Source organism: Cherax quadricarinatus, chromosome 4, assembly GCF_038502225.1.
Source record: "Cherax quadricarinatus isolate ZL_2023a chromosome 4, ASM3850222v1, whole genome shotgun sequence".
Lineage (NCBI taxonomy): Eukaryota > Metazoa > Arthropoda > Malacostraca > Decapoda > Parastacidae > Cherax > Cherax quadricarinatus.
The window spans coordinates 74,150,528-74,173,898 of NC_091295.1; the positions used below are offsets into that span (position 1 = coordinate 74,150,528).

Below are 23,371 nucleotides of genomic sequence, written 5' to 3' on the forward strand. Positions count from 1 at the left end.
CATTTCCGTGTAATAGACAACACAGTCAGTGTAAAACCAAGACCATATGTCATAATTGCATATGGAATAATTTCCAGGGAAATCAACTCACCGACTGTGATTATTGGTTGTAGTTACACCTCTGGTTTACCTGTAATTGCTCCTTGTAATTATTTCCATCTCAGACTCCAGATTTTTAGCGGTTTCCAAGTTGACGTGTCAGGGTGATACATTAGTTTGTAGTCAATCTTGGATGTGTGAAAAATGCTTTGTTGTGAGGCGTAATTATTTCATTTGTGTGTGTGTGTGTGTGTGTGTGTGTGTGTGTGTGTGTGTGTGTGTGTGTGTGTGTGTGTGTGTGTGTGTCCGTCCCCCACCCTGCCTCGGTGGGAGACGGCTGACGTGATAAATATATATATATATATATATATATATATATATATATATATATATATATATATATATATATATATATATATATATATATATATATATATACACATACATACATACATACATACACTCATAGGACTGAGAAATTACCTGGGTGGGGTGAACTGGTGTAATGTGACTGGTCATTATCCTTTGGGTCAGGTAGGCGGTGACTTTTTTTTCAAAGCGTAGTTCCAACCTCTCAGGTTTCTTACGTTACATATGGGGAAATTGGATCAAAGAAAAATGACCCTAAATTGATAAACAATAGATTAAAACATCTTAGTCAAAAAAGAGGCATTCACAGGCGAATCAAAAGGGTAGAGGGGCACTAAGAAATCAATATATTCAATTACAAAGAGAAATACAAAAAGGAACATAACCATGGCACTTATGAACTAAATAATGTAGATCTTAATCTCTCTGAATACGACAAAGATTTAGGAGTTCTGGTTAAGAGTAATCTAAAACCGAGACATCATAAAGTGTTCTCAGTTAAGCGAATAAACCTCTTGACTTCATTTCAAAAAGTATAAATAACAGGAGTTCTCAGGTTTTTCTTCAGCTCTATATATCATTGGTTAGGCCTCAGTTAGGTTACACAGTTGTGGTGTAACAAGTGCGCTGAAAGACGTACAGAGAAAGATGACGAGGTTTATCCCATCTATTGGAAAATTTTCTACAAGGACAAACTGAGGGAACTGAATCTGCACTATAAAGAGGCGTAGGATTAGGGGCGGGACATGATTAAGATGTATAAATGATTAAGAAGAATAAATAAAGGGATGTAAATAACGTGCTGTAAATATCCAACGAAGACAGGAATCGCAGAAATGGGTTCTAGTTGGAAAAATTTAGATTTAGAAAGGATATAAGAAAGCATTGGTTTGTTAATATATATATATACAGTGGACCCCCGGTTAACGATTTTAATCCGTGCAAGAGGGGTAATTGTTATGCGAAATAATCGTTATGCGAATGAATTTTCCCCATAAGAAATAATGGAAATAAAATTAATCCGTGCAAGACACCCAAAAGTATGAAAAAAAAAAATTTACCACATGAAATATACATTTTCCCACACACAAAGAGAAGGATACATGCACAATAGTAGAGTAGTACATGCACAGTATATATTGTGCATGTACTAGTCTACTAAATGAAGAATAAATGACACTTACCTTTATTGAAGATGCAGCAATGACTGATGAGACACTGTGTCCTGGGAGTGCCTTTTCCTCCTGAGTACTGTAGGTCCTGTTTGGCATTTTCTTCCAGAACAGGCCTTATCACACTGTGTATGCCACTACGATTCTTAAATCTCTCAAACCAACCTTTGCTGGCTTTAAATTCACCAATATGAGCACTAGTTCCAGGCATTTTTCCCTGTTCACCTGGGTGTTAGTCGACTTGTGTGGGTTGCATCCTGGGAGACAAGATTAAGGACCCCAATGGAAATAAGTTAGACAGTCTTCGATGACACTGACTTTTTTGGGTTATCCTGGGTGGCAAATCCTCTGGGGTTAATTGTTTCTTGGTATTCTCAATAAGCCACACCAACAACGGTGCTACAGCAGCAGCAGCAGCTGACAGTGCAGCAGCAGCAGCAGCTGACAGTGCAGCAGCAGCAGCAGCTGACAGTGCAGCAGCAGCAGCAGCTGTACCACCAATAGTAGCGATGGTTGATTGGGGTTTATTATACAACCTGGCCAGCTCGGAGACATGCACTCCACTTTCATACTTATCAATGATCTTTTTCTTCATCTCTATTGTAATTCTCACCCTTATTGCTGTAGGGTTGGCACTAGAAGCTTTCTTGGGGCCCATGGTCACTTATTTTCCAGAAAAAGCACCGAAAACACTGTAATAATACGAAATATTCCGATTGTATGCTTGGATGTTACCGCGGAGGCTGGCTGGTAAACAATGCCACCGGCGGAACATGTGAGCGTGGCTCAGGCCGCACATTGGACGCGTCTCGGACGAAAATCGGTAAGCGGGTTTTTAAGCGGTATGTGAGGCAAAATTTTTGCAATTAAAGTAAGCGGTATGCGAAATAATCGCTATGTGATGCCATCGTTATGCGGGGGTCCACTGTATGTATATATATATATATATATATATATATATATATATATATATGTATATATATAATATATATGTATATATATATATATATATATATATATCAATCTTTAATACATATATAATATTCAGTCTTTCTGGTTATAGGTATTCGTATGTCTGGGGGCACTTGCTGCCTGTCTCTGTTTCCAGCAAAGGCGCTTCCTGTAATCGTATTTCCTTGGACGTCTATCTGTTTTCTGCAGCATTACAAGTTCACAATGTGTTGATTGCAACGCAAAAGGCCTAGAGCTATCATTCAAATTCACCCCGTGATTGTTTTGCATCTTGTATCAGTTGTTCACGATTTTTGCGCACAATATATATATGTCGTGCCGAATAGGTAAAACTGGTCAGTTATCAAAAATTCGTTTAAAATTAAGCCTTTTCTAAAATTTTCTCTTCTACGTCGAAAGTTATTTTTTTAATTTACGTTAATGTAAGAAATAATAATTTTGTACCAAAAGAACCTTAGAAAACTTACCTAATCCAAACGCAATTTAATTTAGCTTAATCCAACTAAAAATATTTTAGATAATTTTACAGTAATTTAATAATAAACACAATGAAATGTATTTTTTTCGTTAGGTTCAGAATGATTTTTTGCGAAATTATTGCATACATAAATTTTCGCTTCCCTTATTTGGCAAGAAGAGTGTTGCAAAAATCATTCTGAACCTAACGAAAGAAATATATTTCACTGTGTTTGTTTATTATTAAATTATTGCAGACTTATCTAAAATATATTTAGTTGGATTCGGCTATATTAAATTGCTCTTGTTATAATAAGGTTAGGTAAGTTTTCTAAGGTTCTTTTCGTACAAAATTATTAACTTTTACATTAACATAAATGAAAAAATATCTTTAAAAGTACAGTGGACCCCCGGTTAACGATATTTTTTCACTCCAGAAGTATGTTCAGGTGCCAGTACTGACCGAATTTGTTCCCATAAGAAATATTGTGAAGTAGATTAGTCCATTTCAGACCCCCAAACATACACGTACAAACGCACTTACATAAATATATATATATATATATATATATATATATATATATATATATATATATATATATATATATATATATATATATATATATATATATATATATATATATATATATATATATATATAGAGGAACCTCAAATTTCGAATGTATTGCTTATCGAACTCGCCCCTATTTTCGAACCGCCGGGTACCGGACCTGTCCGGCAGCCTGCTCTGTCTGTGTACCCACGCAGGTGCTCTGAGCCAGTCTAGTTTTGTTGATGCTTGAGTGAAAACTAACCTGCACTCTCATTCAAACATTTTACGATTATTTCATTGTATTTAGTGCTTGAGTGATGGTGAAATAAGCTACAATGGGCCCAAAAAAACTTGCTAGTGGTACCCCTGTAGTAAAGAAAGTGAGAAACACCATAGATGTGAAGAAGGAAATAATACAGAAGTGGAATAATGTCCAAGAGAATTATGTCCAAATATTTGTGGAGAAGTACCACCCTGAGCAAGCTGAAATAAGCCATCTTTGCAACAAGTTCAGTGACAGAACCATGTCCCATTTTAGGGAAATCTTAGAGGCACCAGAAACAGAGGACTGTGGACAGTTATTTTGTGAGACAGGGGTCCAGTGACTCTCAAGCTGGTTCAAGTGGCATTAAAAGACAGAGAAGGGAAGTAACCCCAGAGAGGGCATTAAAATGGTATAAAATACCGACAGGTTGTTAGGTAAGACACATATGCAACAGTTAGGTATCTTTATTATGAAACGTTTCGCCTACACAGTAGGCTTCTTCAGTCAAGTACAGAAAAGTTGATAGAAGCAGAAGATACTTGAAGACGATGTAATCAGTCCATCACCCTTAAAGTTTTGAGGTGGTCAGTCCCTCAGTCTGGAGAAGAGCATTGTTCCATAGTATGAAATAACATGGAACAATGCTCTTCTCCAGACTGAGGGACTGACCACCTCAAAACTTTAAGGGTGATGGACTGATTACATCGTCTTCAAGTATCTTCTGCTTCTATCAACTTCTCTGTACTTGACTGAAGAAGCCTACTGTGTAGGCGAAACGTTTCACAATAAAGATACCTAACTGTTGCATATGTGTCTTACCTAACAACCCCAGAGAGGGACTTGATACCTGAAGTCCTCATGGAGGGGAATTCTCCTTCCAAACACTAACCCCAACTCCCTCTCTCCTCCTCTCTATCTTCCAGATGCCATCACCAGTCTTCAATAATCGTAAGTAAAATGCTATTATATGTTTATTTAAATCTATTAATACATAATTGAACACTATATTTGTTGTGTATGTAAAACTATAATTAATCTCTATAAAATGTATTTTTTTTGTGTGAATATTTTTTTGTTTCTGGAACGGATTAATTGTATTTCCATTATTTCTTATGGGAAATATTGCTTCTCTTTTCGGACTTTTCGAATTTAGAACTAACTCCTGGAACGGATTAAGTTCGATATTTGAGGTTCCACTGTATATATATATATATATATATATATATATATATATATATATATATATATATATATATATATATATATATATATATATATATATATATTATATGCATGCATGCTTGTCATTTTTCTGTCTCATAAAGATGCAAGAATTCAGGTACGGCTTGCTATTTCTACTTACATTTAGGTCACATTACCCGTGCATGTACAAGCATACATATACACACCCTTCTGGATTTTCTTCTATTTTTCTTACAGTTCTTGATTTTGTTTATTTCCTCTTATCTCCATGGGGAAGTGGAACAGAATTCTTCCTCCATAAGTCATGCGTGTCGTAAGAGGGGACTAAAATGCCAGGAGTAAGGGGATAGTAACCCCTTCTCCTGTATTTATTACTAAATGTTAAAGGAGAAACTTTAGTTTTTACCTTTTTGTCCACCCCGCCTCAGTGGGATACGGCCTGTGCGAAAAAAAAAACATAATATATTCAACATCAGTTTCCAGTTTTGCTGTAGCAAATCTTGTTGCATTGTGCAAAATATGAGGCAGACAGTTTGAAGCAGTAACATTCTTTCGAAAACACTGTTGTGTTTTCCATAGTTTAAACTTGCAGTGTATGCAGACGTTTTATTCAGATCCAGACCTGACGTCTCTAGTTTAGATTGTAGCTGATTTGTTATGGTCTCAGATGATTCATTGTTATCGCTGTAAATTCCCTTCTCAAAATGAAAGTATTTCAAAAGTATTGGTGAACATTTTGCTGCGCGTTTGTTTGAAGCATCACTTGTTATTGAGAAGGGCAAACCATGTTGTTTGATGTACTCCACATGTGTTTGTACAGAATACGATGTTAAAATGTTTTCACACAGCTTTTGTTTTAGTTTTCCCACATGTTACATCCTTCACTATCAATGAATCACCTATTTCTTTGTCAACTTTTACTCTACAGTCAACACTTCTGTACGACAGGTGATGCTTCACAGCATGAAACACTTTACACAGTTCTGCAGCCATTATTTCCTCATCTTGAGATGATCGAGCTGGGGAGAACAGTGATATCAGCGATGACAACATGCCATTCAACTGCATTTTTCCCATGCTGCTAATATTCCCATCACACCAGCATATTCTACAAAACACATAAGTCACCTTTTATGCTTTTAGCAATAAATCTAAATTCTTTGGCCTATTCGTGGTTAATGTAGTCTTTCTTTTCGGCATTTATTTAGGGGCTTAAAGCAAGAAATAAAGTCAACCAGTCCCCACTCCATCCTTTAGCAGACTGACCGTCTCAGACTGCTACATGTACTTGGATAGCTTGACTTGTCTTGGTCTCGTACACGTGCACTGCGTTTAGTGTTTCCAACAGTAGCTACATAAAATTATAAAAATACGTCAGTGGTTATGTGTCTTTCAGTTCCCGCTGTTTTAGTTTACATAAAGTAATTTATAAAATTCTTCTTAGACCCCCAAGAAGGACAAATTAACGTCTTGCTTAGGTGGTGTGGGACGGAGGACAGAGTACTCAGGAGGAGGACGTCTGGCCAGCTTAATAGTCAGTAAAGCACCCAGCTTAATAGTCAGTAAAGCACCCAGCTTAATAGTCAGTAAAGCACCAAAACTAATGGGAACGCCTTCAAGTCTTGAACGTGTACTCATTGGAGCGGAGGAGAGAGAGATACATGATAATATATACCTGGAAAATACTCGAGGACCTGGTCCCAAATCTGCACACTGCCAGCCAATCAAAAATCGCCATGTGAATGAATTTTAGAAATTCATCTTCAACAGGAAGCGGATTTACTCGAAATAAGCCATGACGTCACTGTAATATGCTATAAAATTAGTACGATGAAAATTAATTAAAAGCAATGCCTGGAGAGGCGCTCAGTCGTAGTAGAAATGTACTCAAACCTCGTATCTTTAAGAAAATGATACCAGTTAGATAGGGAAAAAGCTGTATACAGACGAAGACGAAACATCACAACTTCTGATAAGATCCAGATTTGTTACAGAACACGAAGTAACTCTGGATGGAGAAACAAAGAAACAGAAGTGATGGAAGCAGACTCTATAAGCTGGGTAGGATCCAGATTTGTTACAGAACACGAAGTAACTCTGGATGGAGAAACAAAGAAACAGAAGTGATGGAAGCAGACTCTATAAGCTGGGTAGGATCCAGATTTGTTACAGAACACGAAGTAACTCTGGATGGAGAAACAAAGAAACAGAAGTGATGGAAGCAGACTCTATAAGCTGGGTAGGATCCAGATTTGTTACAGAACACGAAGTAACTCTGGATGGAGAAACAAAGAAACAGAAGTGATGGAAGCAGACTCTATAAGCTGGGTAGGACTAGTGTGGGACGTTTCGTGATAAATTGAGAGGCAGGGACCAGTAGCCCAGGATACAACCCCAGCAACCACAAATGGGCGAGTACACACACACACACACACACACACACACACACACACACACACACACACACACACACACACACACACACACACACACACACACACACACACACACAGACACACACACACAGGCACACACACGCACACACACAGGCACACACACAGAGGCGCACACACACAGGCGCACACAGAGGCGCACACAGAGGCGCACACACAGGCGCACACAGAGGCGCACACAGAGGCGCACACAGAGGCGCACACAGAGGCGCACACAGAGGCGCACACAGAGGCGCACACAGAGGCGCACACAGAGGCGCACACAGAGGCGCACACAGAGGCGCACACAGAGGCGCACACAGAGGCGCACACAGAGGCGCACACAGAGGCGCACACAGAGGCGCACACAGAGGCGCACACAGAGGCGCACACAGAGGCGCACACAGAGGCGCACACAGAGGCGCACACAGAGGCGCACACAGAGGCGCACACAGAGGCGCACACAGAGGCACACACAGAGGCACACACAGAGGCGCACACACAGGCGCACACACACAGGCGCACACACAGGCGCACACACAGGCGCGCACACACACACACACACACACACACACACACACACACACACACACACACACACACACAGACAGTTAAAAATCACCACGCACTTTCTCAATACTTCTAGATGACCTCACCCGTTTTTTTTTTTTTTCGTAACACTTGATCCAGAGTGAGTGAGGTAGTTGGGGTGGTTACTTACAGAGGCAGTTGCGTTGACGGCGCCACGGCTTCCCACTAGAAACAAGGCTCAGAACTTCGAGGTGGAGAGAAAACAGTCCACGACTCTATTGTGTGAGGCACAGGCCTCTCCTCCTCCATTCACCAGGTACTGAAACGGCTGGTGCACTACACGTAAGACTGTAACTAGGGTGACATTTTCCTGTCTTTGGGGAAGGATGGGGGGAAGGGGTGCCGAAATGAAAGTTTGAGATGCTTGTCTTGCCAGTCTGAGACTGTTTAGTGAGCGCTCACAATGTTCTAGAATCTTATGATAAAGGTGTAGTAGTGGGGTACATGTGTCCAGGCAAGAGGATGTAAAGAACACTGAAAGTAGTTATGGATGTTTCGGTAATAGCATAGTTACTGGGGTATTGTTTTAGAAAAACTCTTACTTATACTGCACAATGAGAACGAATGTTATGGTGATCGGTAACAATGTGTTATAGGTAGTGGGCCTGATGGGTTTAGTGCTTAGTCTTGATTATAATAATAATAATAATAATAGGCAGTGGGTAGTAACATTGTGGTAATAGAAGCATTGTTAATGGGTACTAATGTGGGTATGGTGGAAAGATGTTGTACGGTACAAATTAGCTCAGTAAAACAAGGGTTTAACAAGTACACTAAGACACAATTTGCAACAGACAAATAAATTCCTCATATATGGTTGGCGTTATTTAGGTTTGGTTAAGATAGACGCCCATCTGTCAGTAATATTAAGCAAGTATAGCATACCAAACCCTGAAGGTCATCGCCCCTGTGGCTTAGTCTCAGACCACGCCTCCCGGTGGATCAAGGTCTAATCTACCTTGCTGTTACTGCTTGCCGCATGCAGTGCAGCGTACAAACTATAGCCTGGCTGATCATAAACTGATTTGAGGAACCTGCCCAGTTCCGTCTTGAAAACAGCCAGGGGTTTATTGGTAATTCCTCTTATACATGGAGGGAGAGCGCCGGCACCTCTGACACTCGGTAGGTTCTCTTAATTTGCTGTTTTTTTATTGAAGGTTTGTTGTATGATCTTTCAAGTCTGGTTTTCACACGGAGTGATTCTGGTGTTTAGATTTTGGACCAGTCCCTCCAGAAATTTTCAAGTGTGTCATTATGATGTACCTTTCTTGACTACGTTCCAAGGAATACAGTTAAAGGAATTTCAGGCGTACCCAGTAGTTTAGATGTTTGAGTGTATATGGGCAGGGAAAGTTCTCTGTACGTTTTCTATCTCAGCAATTTCGCCTGCCTTGAAAAAGTTTTTATTATACAGCAGTATACCATCCTAAAGAGAACAAGTGACTTGAAGAGTATCATCATTGGCTTAGCATCCCTTGTCTTGAAAGTTCTGGTTATATATTTTATCACTTTCTTTGCTGAAGCAATAACAACATTGTTGTGATCCTTTAGTACCAGATCTCTCATCATTACTTCCAAATCTCTCATATGAAGCTTCCACTCCATTGAATGATTTGAGTTTGTCCTGTACTATGTTTTAGTCTTTATTTTCTCCATTCTTCCATAGTGGAGTTACTGAAACTTGTCCTCAGTGAACATCATAGTGTTGTCTGAGACCCAGTGGAAGACTTGATTTATATCATGTTGAAGATTCAGTATGTCTTCGATGGATGTCACATTTATAGAGATTCTGGTGTCATCAGCAAAGGATGCTACAGTGCTATGATTTATGTCCTTGTCTATGTCAGATGCAAGAATGAAAAATAGAAGTGGGGCAAATACTGCCTTGAGGAACAGATATTTTTATTGTGACAGCATCTGACTTCACTGTTTAACAAGTTAATATTCATTTGCCCATTTTACTAGTTATTCCCTTTTGCGAGTATATTGTGCGCTATCACACTGGTCGCATTTTTTTGGAGGCTTTTGCGAAGTCAGTTTACGTTTAGCTTATTTTTCGTTGCATCCAAGACCATATTGTAATGGTCTAGCAATTGTGAAAAGTAGCGATCTATGCTGCCCTGGATTTGGGATTTCTTACTATTATATGTGAATGGCAGTCTTGCTATAATTTTCATGTAATATGGTGAAAATTAAATTATAAAGTTACTAACCACTAACTTTGCAATAGTGAAGTTAGTGATTAGCGGTCCGCTGGTTCCATTACCTTCGGAAAAAATATCATAAGAAAAAATATTTTTTTTTTAAATTCTTCGACCTTGGGAGCGTTGTCGGTCGACAACCAAGAGCACATACGAAAACCAGAAGATTTTTATTCTCGAATTCTTTGTTCGAAAGCCAATTTGTTTGAGAAGCAGTGCGTTCGACAGCCGAGGTTCCACTGTATTACCAGCAAGTTATCATATTGGAAATAACCAGGTTTTGGATAATTGCAACAGTTACAGTATTGTATTTGGGTTGTATTTAAGTGAATACAGCACATACAAGCATTAAAACAATTTAAATATAAATGCACAACTTTAATTTCTTACCAAATACAAAAATTCAAACACCAGTTTTTCTGCATTTGTATTTACAAATACAATTATGTATTTTGGCCCTATCCCTGGTTCCCTCATTATGTACCATAGGTATAATTTAGCTCACTACACCTAGACTGTAGCCCATGTTTATGAGGGTATTGTGGACAGAGCCAATAGGTCTGGCGGGGCCCCAGCTGCCTTCCAAGGAGACGGGTTCCATGTTGACCCAGAGGGCCCGGGCTTCCTTCGCCCTCTTCTGTCAAGCCCAAGCCAACCCTCCTCCTTCAGCTAGGTAAGTACCCAGCAACTCTGACACCAGATCTTGTGATTAGTGCCTCACCACATCCTATCCTGGGTGCACCATTACAGTTTGCCCTGGGTACACCTCCCATGTAACTGGTTTCAATGGTTCTTTGAATCTCGCAGCCTGGCCTGGGGCGAGGTTTTGCTGTTTATCGCCAGGTCAGCGAGGATGTTGGTATTGGCGGCCCGCAGGCTCACATAGCCACCATAACCCAGCTAATTGGCACTTTTTGTGCTTAATTGTTATATTTAAAATGACGGGAATTAGTCAATGACAAAAACAATTCTTTTCGGTTAGTGTGTGATTACTCTCCCACTGGTCCCCCCAGGTGATTCACTTGTCCATGCACCTCTAGGCCTCCCATCGAAGTGTTCTCCCATGGATCTGTAATCATTATTGAACACAAGCTCGCCTTGATTAGCCGACAGTTTCCCCCCGAATGTCATCGACTGATCACATATTTATAGCTGTTATGAACTATATAATTTAAGGGAAACCAAAAGTCCTTTACCTGCTATAGGTAGTTTCAACACGGCATAACCAGTACCCGCTCCAAGTATAGCTTTAGTTCCTACACAGTAACGGCCACTACCTATAGAAACTATACACCATACCTGTCAAGTTACTGCCACTCCGAGGGTTTCGTGGTTGTATGGGGCACTGAAGAGAAGAGAAAGCTGATGGGCGCTATTGATTCCTCAAATTGCTGGTGAATTACTGCCGGCTTCAGTAGCAGCTGGAATACACTGTAGGAGCTGTCTACCTCTCTCACTGTTGTTGGTACTCCTTTACTCCACAGATACCAAAATATTTCCCCTCTTCTGCTATACACGATACTCTCACTCCTAGTCGCTGGCTGTTTAGTTACAACTGGCTACTGTCGGTGAGAAAACACTGCCAGGCTACGGGCACAGCCAGACTGTAGCCTGGATGTGACTGCTGATTCACGACGCTATCTGCGACTGATGATAACTAATGACTGCGACTACTACTGCTATGACTCTGTACTCGACTGCCCTTTTCTACTAACTCGACTAGACTTCCCCATCTCATGCCTCTATTCTTCTCTATATTCCTTTTTACTCTCTCGGTACATATATTAATTTCTTCCAAAATTACCTATAATGTTAATAATTAAGGCTGTAATTTACAAGGTTTGTGGAAGTTTTTCTCTGTAAATTACAAGGTTTGTGGAAGTTTTTCTCTGTAAATTACAAGGTTTGTGGAAGTTTTTCTTGGTAAATTTGAGAGGGAGGTTCTTTGATGCAGGTGAGGGGGGGGGGGGGGGAGAATGTTTTAGGTCATGGTCGAAGGAATTGGACTTGTCCTCATAATTTCACCCGTTTTGCTTAATTCGCAAACGGGTTAAATTATTTACGAACATCATGTCTCGGTCCACAACAGGAGTCAGACGTACACTGCCTCAAAGTACGTAGTACTTAAGCCACTCAGCCACATCCCAGATAAGTATGGGCGCCTAACCCAAGCTAGGCCATTCCATATCCCAGGACACCAGGCTAGTGATAAGTTATCTGATAAAATCCTGCCACATACAGTGAACTTCGACAAAGATTTGAAATACTTAACAATAATTTGCAAGCAGGCGAAATAATGTTTATAAATAATTTAGCCCATCGTTTGCGAATTAAGCACATATATGTATGCACATATGTATGAACTTACCGTAAATCCCTCAAAAGTTGGACTTTTCCATAGATCAGTTTAAATTTATTTAATATTACTTAGAATAACTGAGATATATACTTTTCGTTTTGTTCAGATTGATTTTCGCAGACTAATGGAATATTTTTTTTTTCTTATTCGGCAGAAAAGACCCTTGGTTTTTTGGCTTGACTCGCCGGTTTCGTCTGTTTGTCATCTTACACACACACACACACACACACACACACACACACACACACACACACACACACACACACACACACACACACGCGCGCGCATACGCGCGCATATGCGCAAAGCAACCGCTGGAGAAAGTTGAATGATAGCTCTAGGCCTTCTGTGTTGCAAACACTTTTTCAAAGGGATTAGGAGTAGCAAAAGTAGGTGTATCCATGAGGAAGCTCGCGAGGGAAGAGGCGGCATAGAGTCCGGTGGGAGGGGGAGGGGGGAAGTACCTGACTGCCTGAGGCTGGATACCAAATGTTCAAGTTATTATTTTAAGAAACGATAGAAAAAGACATGCCAGTCCATAAGTGTTGTTTAAGTAGTAACAACAAGACAACATAAGTGTTGAAGATTGAGACACTTATGCAGCATATGGGAATCTTTATTCAGGAAACGTTTCGCCACACAGTGGCTTCATCAGTCGAATACAAAGAGGAAGGCGTAAGGAGAGGAGGAGTATGAGGTAATCAGTCCCTCAGCCTGGAGTCGATGTGTTCAGTCCATCAATCTTGTAGAATGTACAGCATACGGCCGTAGACGTGGCTTATATACTGTAGTGAGGTGAGGTGAAGCAGGCGGAGGCGGGGTCATAGTGGTACCATCCACTAGTCGAAGTGTGGCGAAACGTTTCCTGAATAAAGATTCCCATATGCTGCATAAGTGTCTCAATCTTCAACTTGTCGGTTTTTTCAAACCATTCATCACAACATAAGTGTTGTTTAAGTAGTAAGAAACAAGACAACATAAGTGTTGTTTAAGTAGTAAGAAAGAAAGCAACATATCACTTAAGACGTCGAGTGTCAGGACAGTCATCAAACTTATGTACATTTCGTTATAAAGGAAAAACTCTGTTAGTAATATTTTTGGCCAAGTGTTAATAAGTTCTGGGGATTTTTCTAACGAATTAGCCGCCTAAATCAAATGTACTAAACAAAATTTTAATTTTAGTTTAAAACAAAAAGATAATTGTTTTTCTCTAGTCGCTGAGAATATTAATGAAACTTTTGAAGAAAAACCTTTCATGGTTATTGAAATTTGTCCATGCTAAATGTACGACACTTACACGGCCACATGTGGCCCGTTGGTCGCATGTGGCCCGTTGGTCGCATGTGGCCCGTTGGTCGCATGTGGCCCGTTGGTCGCATGTGGCCCGTTGGCCGCATGTGGCCCGTTGGCCGCATGTGGCCCGTTGGCCACATGTGGCCCGTTGGCCGCATGTGGCCCGTTGGTCGCATGTGGCCCGTTGGTCGCATGTGGCCCGTTGGTCGCATGTGGCCCGTTGGTCGCATGTGGCCCGTTGGCCGCATGTGGCCCGTTGGTCGCATGTGGCCCGTTGGTCGCATGTGGACCGTTGGCCGCATGTGGCCCGTTGGCCGCATGTGGCCCGTTGGCCGCATGTGGCCCGTTGGCCGCATGTGGCCCGTTGGCCGCATGTGGCCCGTTGGCCGCATGTGGCCCGTTGGTCGCATGTGGCCCGTTGGCCGCATGTGGCCCGTTGGTCGCATGTGGCCCGTTGGTCGCATGTGGCCCGTTGGCCGCATGTGGCCCGTTGGTCGCATGTGGCCCGTTGGTCGCATGTGGCCCGTTGGTCGCATGTGGCCCGTTGGCCGCATGTGGCCCGTTGGTCGCATGTGGCCCGTTGGTCGCATGTGGCCCGTTGGTCGCATGTGGCCCGTTGGTCGCATGTGGCCCGTTGGTCGCATGTGGCCCGTTGGTCGCATGTGGCCCGTTGGTCGCATGTGGCCCGTTGGCCGCATGTGGCCCGTTGGTCGCATGTGGCCCGTTGGTCGCATGTGGCCCGTTGGTCGCATGTGGCCCGTTGGTCGCATGTGGCCCGTTGGTCGCATGTGGCCCGTTGGCCGCATGTGGCCCGTTGGTCGCATGTGGCCCGGTGGTCGCATGTGGCCCGTTGGCCGCATGTGGCCCGTTGGTCGCATGTGGCCCGTTGGTCGCATGTGGCCCGTTGGCCGCATGTGGCCCGTTGGTCGCATGTGGCCCGTTGGTCGCATGTGGCCCGTTGGTCGCATGTGGCCCGTTGGCCGCATGTGGCCCGTTGGTCGCATGTGGCCCGTTGGTCGCATGTGGCCCGTTGGTCGCATGTGGCCCGTTGGCCGCATGTGGCCCGTTGGCCGCATGTGGCCCGTTGGCCGCATGTGGCCCGTTGGTCGCATGTGGCCCGTTGGTCGCATGTGGCCCGTTGGCCGCATGTGGCCCGTTGGCCGCATGTGGCCCGTTGGTCGCATGTGGCCCGTTGGTCGTATGTGGCCCGTTGGTCGCATGTGGCCCGTTGGTCGCATGTGGCCCGTTGGCCGCATGTGGCCCGTTGGCCGCATGTGGCCCGTTGGTCGCATGTGGCCCGTTGGTCGCATGTGGCCCGTTGGCCGCATGTGGCCCGTTGGTCGCATGTGGCCCGTTGGCCGCATGTGGCCCGTTGGCCGCATGTGGCCCGTTGGTCGCATGTGGCCCGTTGGTCGCATGTGGCCCGTTGGCCGCATGTGGCCCGTTGGTCGCATGTGGCCCGTTGGTCGCATGTGGCCCGTTGGTCGCATGTGGCCCGTTGGTCGCATGTGGCCCGTTGGCCGCATGTGGCCCGTTGGCCGCATGTGGCCCGTTGGTCGCATGTGGCCCGTTGGTCGCATGTGGCCCGTTGGCCGCATGTGGCCCGTTGGTCGCATGTGGCCCGTTGGTCGCATGTGGCCCGTTGGCCGCATGTGGCCCGTTGGTCGCATGTGGCCCGTTGGTCGCATGTGGCCCGTTGGTCGCATGTGGCCCGTTGGTCGCATGTGGCCCGTTGGTCGCATGTGGCCCGTTGGTCGCATGTGGCCCGTTGGTCGCATGTGGCCCGTTGGCCGCATGTGGCCCGTTGGTCGCATGTGGCCCGTTGGCCGCATGTGGCCCGTTGGCCGCATGTGGCCCGTTGGTCGCATGTGGCCCGTTGGCCGCATGTGGCCCGTTGGTCGCATGTGGCCCGTTGGTCGCATGTGGCCCGTTGGCCGCATGTAGCCCGTTGGTCGTATGTGGCCCGTTGGTCGCATGTGGCCCGTTGGTCGCATGTGGCCCGTTGGCCGCATGTGGCCCGTTGGCCGCATGTGGCCCGTTGGTCGTATGTGGCCCGTTGGTCGTATGTGGCCCGTTGGTCGCATGTGGCCCGTTGGCCGCATGTGGCCCGTTGGCCGCATGTGGCCCGTTGGTCGCATGTGGCCCGTTGGTCGCATGTGGCCCGTTGGCCGCATGTGGCCCGTTGGCCGCATGTGGCCCGTTGGTCGCATGTGGCCCGTTGGCCGCATGTGGCCCGTTGGCCGCATGTGGCCCGTTGGTCGCATGTGGCCCGTTGGTCGCATGTGGCCCGTTGGTCGCATGTGGCCCGTTGGTCGCATGTGGCCCTTTTGCCGCCTGTGGCCCGTTGGTCGCATGTGGCCCGTTGGCCGCATGTGGCCCGTTGGTCGCATGTGGCCCGTTGGTCGCATGTGGCCCGTTGGTCGCATGTGGCCCGTTGGTCGCATGTGGCCCGTTGGTCGCATGTGGCCCGTTGGTCGCATGTGGCCCGTTGGTCGCATGTGGCCCGTTGGCCGCATGTGGCCCGTTGGTCGCATGTGGCCCGTTGGTCGCATGTGGCCCGTTGGTCGCATGTGGCCCGTTGGTCGCATGTGGCCCGTTGGTCGCATGTGGCCCGTTGGTCGCATGTGGCCCGTTGGCCGCATGTGGCCCGTTGGTCGCATGTGGCCCGTTGGTCGCATGTGGCCCGTTGGCCGCATGTGGCCCGTTGGCCGCATGTGGCCCGTTGGCCGCATGTGGCCCGTTGGTCGCATGTGGCCCGTTGGTCGCATGTGGCCCGTTGGTCGCATGTGGCCCGTTGGTCGCATGTGGCCCGTTGGCCGCATGTGGCCCGTTGGCCGCATGTGGCCCGTTGGCCGCATGTTGGACGCCCCTGCATTAAAGGCTTCCGTTGCTTTTAAATAGTCAATTAATATCAGCAAACTTTGTACATGTGCAATATGACAGCGTGCCCCGCCTGCCCCTAGTGCCCGTAGGTCACTCGGCGCCCAGGTTGCCTAGTAAGGAGGTCTCTCGCACCACTCTGGTGGAAGCAGGAACCGGTTTCTCCGTGTTTTGTTACGCCCAGGCCTACCCAGCCCCAATCTTCAGGTAGGTTACCTGCTGTTGCTGCCACATAAATACTGCTATCCACCAGCTTATTCTCAGTCTTACAACCTATATTGTTACTTATTCAACAGATAAAATGACTCGTGGTTATTGGTCTTTTAATAGTCTCATGAACAAGTAAGATAACTGATTCTTAAAAAATCAACTTGCATTCAATACATAATAAATTTTCCGCGTGTTTCTTAATAGCTTCTACCGTGTATTATTTTTCCTTTCAAATTTAGAAGACTTTCCTGAGACTGGGACTAAGAGGCAAGGTTGCCTCAACTGATAACATATACAACTTTTATGTGAAATTCATCAGTGTAAGGATATTATGCTTTTTCGTAGCTGTGAGTTGTATTTTATATCGTGACCTCTAAGTAACAATATAACTTGAGTGAGGAGAGGTTGCGTGCACACCACCACTGTCGTCTCACTTGTAGGGTCAAATTTTACGCAAACGAAAGGTTTGGAACGCTTCCAGAAGCACAAGTGAGGTTTTGAAATATTCACAGAACCTTCAGAACAAGAGATGCCAAGTTAATGATTAAGTCATGTGTTCTCTCTAAAATGTAAATATTGCTGTATACTAACAGCCTCTTTAAAGGCAGGCGAAATTGCAGATCTGAAAAACTTAGAGATCCTTTACTGCCCAAATAAATTCATTTAAGCACATAAATTATTGAAAACGCTGGAAGTCCCATCAGCGTTGGACCACAGCAAATTGTATTTATCAAACCGCGTTTAGGTTTCTGGGTGTCTTCCTCACCCTTTTATTGTGTGGGAGACAGTGCTCTCTCGCTTGCATGTCAGACAGTCGACTCCAGGATACCACATGGAGAAACACCACCGCTCTGCGTTGACTTTCAGGTCACACTGTCAGTCCACCATATTTTATAATACTGTCCTGTTTATAAGCAGGCTTGCAGGATTTATTTACGATTTTCTCCACCGTCCTTATTGAAAGTCCCACCTTTGACGTAGACTCTTTAACTATGTAACGGACACTAACCTGTTGCATCTACTTTGATTAAAATTTTATTCTAGCACTCTCCACTACCTCCACTAACTCCAACCCTGGCACACGCCTTTCCCTCACTTTTTGCATATCTCTACTCTTGCATATTCCTCCCTGCAGTTCTGTATGACTCTTGATTATAATGGAAGCCTCTTGAACCATGCTCCTTGGTGTAGGCGAGAAAGATGCGTCACAATATACACCTGGAATTTTTTTGAGGGATTGGTTCCAAATCTGCACACACAAATCACTGAGGCTCGGCAGATGGTGGGGTGTCATGAGTACATTAAGAAATAATGAGTGTAAAGGGACCAAGATTTTTCAACATTATTCATGCATAAGGGAAATTACTAACACACCTTTGGCTGCCTTCAAGAGAGAACTTGATAAGTTCCTGAAGGCGGTTCATGATCAGCTTGGCTGTGGTGCATATGTAGGACACTGGATAAATCCAGTAGCGTGGTTCATTAGGTCATCAACCAAAAAGCTGGATGTGGGACCAGGCTTAGATAGTGCTGAACCCTGAAACCATCTTCAGGTAAATTCAGGTATGGCTGTAACGGAGTAAATAAGTCAGAGGGAGAAATAGGCCTTTGTGTAATATACGTGTGACCGCATTTGAGAGCTCTTCTTATACAGTCTGGCCTAGGGCCAGGCTTTCTTTTTGTCTGTTTAACCAGGCTGTTGGTTTGGGCGATCTCTTGGTACGCATAGTTATCACATTCTGGCTGATCTGGCGCTTTGCAGTAGTGGTCCAGTTTCCTCTTGACTTGTACACTTGTTCCGGCAGCATGTCTCATTCTGCGGATAGATGGTTGAAGAGTCTGTCATGGATATTGACATGGTGTTTCTTATTTTGGCCATAGCGCCTGTACATTTCACTCGGTCTATTTTACACTTTGTCCAGTATGTTGTTATGGTGTGTAGTTTTGGGACTAGGTCCTCGAGCATCCTCCTCGCTTCAGGGTGTACATTCCAAATACTTTGAAGTTTATTGTCTTTATACGGACAATAGACAGTTTCTGTACCTTTTCAAGCTCTGATTATCTCCTGCCTTAAACAAGTGAATTAGATAGTGTCACCATTGGGGGCTCTCTTGTTTTGAAAGTAAACATTATCCACCTTAATTTTTTCATCTGACCTTTGCGGCTTTTGTGTTCTGTAAATGATTAGTCATCTGGCATTACTATACAGTAGACCGCAACTTAATGACTGTTCGCCTAACGAAACTGCACGTAACGACTTGAGTTTAACTTGTTGTCAAAGCGTGAGGAGGCTAATGTTTATCAGGAGATTTAGGAAAACCGCTTCGATGGATTTAAGTTTTGGATGTGGGATACAGTGCAGTCTGAAGGATGAGTGGGGCTGGAGCAGTTCCGAGCTCATTTGAATTGTGATATTCGTGCTTTTCTGGCAAAACAGCTCTTGAGGAAATGATAGTAAGTGTATTTCCTTCTTTGGATCACCCTACCTTGGTATGAAACTGCTGATATGCATCACTTAGTAGTGAATGTCTTAATTACTTAAGGCTCACAAAGGTTATAAAGTAAAAAATCCTGATGGATATTAGAAAATGCTCAACGAACAGACTATGTACATTTCCAATTTGAGTTAACTGTATGCTTATGGGACAGAGCCTGTGGGCCACTCCACCCCTAGACTGGACAGTGAGGATTTCACCCGAGGCAAGCTCAAGGCTCAAGGTTCCAGCTTCTCCCTATTCTGCCAGGCTCAGGGTTTTCCAGTCCCCACCGTCAGGTAATTAATCACTCAACAATCCTCAGTACAACTTTTCACCATCTTATCAAAACACACGTAAATAATTACGACTTGACCTTTTCTGGAAATGTTAAGGTATTTTTGGTTTCATATACAAGATTGATATGCAGTAGTGGAACATGTGGCCACTTATTTTGAGTGGTCTTAGTTTAAGTAGTGGCAGTTACTGTGATGAACACCCGCTTTACGGCTCCTTGGTTCCCATGTTTTCACGCTTGTTTAAACAACATTGATAACGTGTATATGGATGGTGGTGCAGAACCAGTAGGTTTGTCGGCACCCAAGTTTCCCAGTGAGGACGTGTCCAGGTCGAAGATAAAGCCAACAGGCACCAACTTTTCTCTCCACTGTCAGGGTCAGGCATATCCCGTACCCAAGTTTAGGTAAGTTTGACCTTGGCGTTCCATTGTAACCAAGTTATTTTTTTTATGTAGCAATTTGTAACGATGGTGATGGATGAAAGTTGAAACAGCAAAGGATGGACTTGATATCACCTATGACATGTCCGCTGTATGGGCTGAAGTGTACTATTTTCGTGGCAGTATGTTCGCTCACGGGATGGGTGGCACAATACGGTAAACTCATCAAACCGGGGAATATTTCTTCGCGGAGGAAAGTCACTCAAGCATTTTACTAAATTTGACATGTTTGTTACACTTCACTCTTATATGGGGATAAGTTGTACACTATTTGCTGTGGAACGAGGAAACGATTTTTAAAAAATAACTAAATTTAGTTTTCTGTAGGAGGGAGACCATTGCAGAATTCAAATCCTGAGATTTCCTAAACCTGAAACAAAAATCCTGTCCCAACATCTTGGTGATATGTTCTGTAATGCAGCATGAAAGTGGAGTGTATTGTTTAAAGCTGTAGAAGGTTACTTGTTGAGTGGTATATTGGCATGAACAGAAGCCCTGGCAGCATCCGCTCCAAAGTTTCCCACCAGGGACCGAGTGTCCACGGACAGGCAGGAGGACACCAGCTTTTCCCTCTTGTGTCCTGCCCAGGCAGACCCACCACCTCACACCAGGTATTTGTTCATTTTTAGTCAGTTACTGCTAAGGGAAGAGAGGGGAGGAGTTGATTACGAGGGAGAGGAAGACACTGGGGTAGGGAAGAGATTGCTTGGTAGTATGCCCATCACGGTGAGCTGTTATTTTTTTGTTCATTACAGAGTAGGCATTCGAGCATTCATTAGCAGATAAACAGAAAATTTTGAAAACTATTTATACAGGTAAAAAGTAATGCTATGGAAGATAAGAGCTAGGAGAGACCAACCCACACTGCAGAGGAAGGATAAGTAAAGGAGGTTTCCTGGGATTAGCTCTCCGGTGGCCCAATCTCAGACCAGGCCTGGTTTATCAAGGCCTGATCAATCAGGCTGTTACAAACCACAGCCTGGCTGGTCAGCAAATGATTTGAACAACTTACGAAGTTCTCTTGAAAACAGCCGAAGATTGGTTGATAATTCATTTAATGCACAGAGGGAGGATGTTGAAAAGTCAGGGACGTGTGACACTCGTTGAATTGTCCCTGTGTAGTTGTCGTCCCTGTGTAGTTGTCGCGCCCCTGCTTTGTACAGGAGACATTGTGCACTGTCTGCCAAGTCTCATCATATAGTGATTTCAGTGCTTAGATTTGGGACCAGTCCTTCCAGCTGTGTGAATTATGATGTACTTTTCTTGCCTAGGCTGCAAGGAATATAGTTGAAGGAACTTCGAGGATTCCCAGCAGTTCAGATGATTGAATTTATTTGGCAATGAAAGTTCTTTGCACGTTTTCCAGCTCGGCAATCTTCGACACGGAGAGAACAAGTGACTTGAGTATCATCATTGGTTAAATATCTCTTATCTTGAAAACTTTAATTATCCAGCCTATCATTTTCCTTGTGGTAGCAATAGCAACATTGTTTTGATCATTGAGTGTGATGTATGACATCATTACTCCCAAGTCTTGCATATGGAACCTTTTCTCTGTTGAAATGTTTGAGTTTGTCCTGTATTCCATTAGTCTTTATTTCCTCCACTCTTCCATAGTGGACCAACTGAAACTTATCTTGGTTAACCATATTGATGTCCGAGGCCCACCGGAAGACTTGATTTACATCCCCTTGAAGACTTGCTGTTAGTGTTATCAGCAAAGAATATTGTGGTGCTGAGATTTATGTCCGTGTTGATTTTGGATATAAGAATAAGAAGCAGTGTTGTGAGTACTGTGCCATGAGGAACAGTTTTTTTCACTGTGGCAGCCTCCGATTTCACTGTTCACTACTTTTTAAGTTCTGTTTCTTAAAAAGTCAGATATCCTTTTGGCCTCTTTTCCAGTTATTCCTTTTGCATGCATTTTGCGCTCTATCACAGTGTGGTTGCACTTGTCAAACACATTTACAAAATTAGCGTACACTACATTAGCATTTAGCTTGTCTTCCAGTCCATCCAGGACCATGTCATAGTGATCTAGCAGTTGTGAAAGGGAGGAGTGGCATACCCTAAACTTATGCTGCCCTGGATTGTGCAGTTATTGAGATTCCATGTGATTGGCTGCCCTGGATTGTGCAATTATTGCGATTCCATGTGATTGGCTGCCCTGGATTGTGCAATTATTGCGATTCCATGTGATTGGCTGCCCTGGATTGTGCAGTTATTGCGATTCCATGTGATTGGCAGTTTTGCTGCTTAGGAACTACTAAGATTTGAAGTGCGAAGTTAGTGTCATTGTCGTATAGTTTTTCGCAATTGCTTTACTGCCGTATTTGTGAATGTGGGCAGTATCAGTGGTTTTTAATGACCCTGGGATGACATCTGTGTTCAGAGTTCACAAAATTACTAAAGACACCAGATATTGGTTCCTTGGAAGAAGTGAAGAAATGAGAAACCCAGACACCACAAGAGCTGAGGGACCTGACAACTTATTCTCACTATTATTTAAGGGAAGGAGATGTATCAGTATCTAAATCCACAGTGAAAATATTCAATAAGTCACAGGAGATGGGACAACTATTATCTAATTGGAAGATGGCTAATGTAATCTCCATACATAGAGGAGCAAAGAAAGAAGGTTCTAAAATATAAACCGACGTTACCAACATTCATTCTGCCCAAAGTATTTGACAAGAATGTCAAATAGATAATATACTAAATCCTGTTAGATGAACCTCCTGGAGTTCTGTAACAGTTTATGTAAAAAAGTCAGATATTTTCAACGCCCTAAAAAACGCTTAATGTGAAGTACCTTTTTTCTTTATCAGAAATACAAAATTGTTAAAAATATATAGATCAATATTATCAGCTGTTGCTAAAAAATCATCAGATATTGTTATAAATTATATGACTTTTACAGTCTTACTTTGCTTACTCTTAATAAGTTTAACAATTAATCAAATTTTCATTCGGGTAAAATAGTTTTAAATGTAAGAACTAATGCTCTAAATTTTGGGAAATGAAAACGAAGTTTAAGTATTTATTGCTTGGTAACTTTTTGATGTACCTTTGATGTAATAATTATCTGGATATTTCTGTAAGACTCTACTCTTCTTTATAAGTTCTTTGAACACCCTGTATTTATTAGTCAGTTTGAACACCC

At 43.6% G+C, this 23,371-nt stretch overlaps 1 protein-coding gene across 1 annotated transcript in view; it reads left to right on the plus strand.

Annotated features, from left to right (window-relative positions):
• Dscam1 (Down syndrome cell adhesion molecule 1) overlaps nt 1-23,371 on the plus strand; it is a gene marked incomplete in the record, with an annotated part of 1,133,347 nt that overhangs the window by 296,007 nt on the left and 813,969 nt on the right.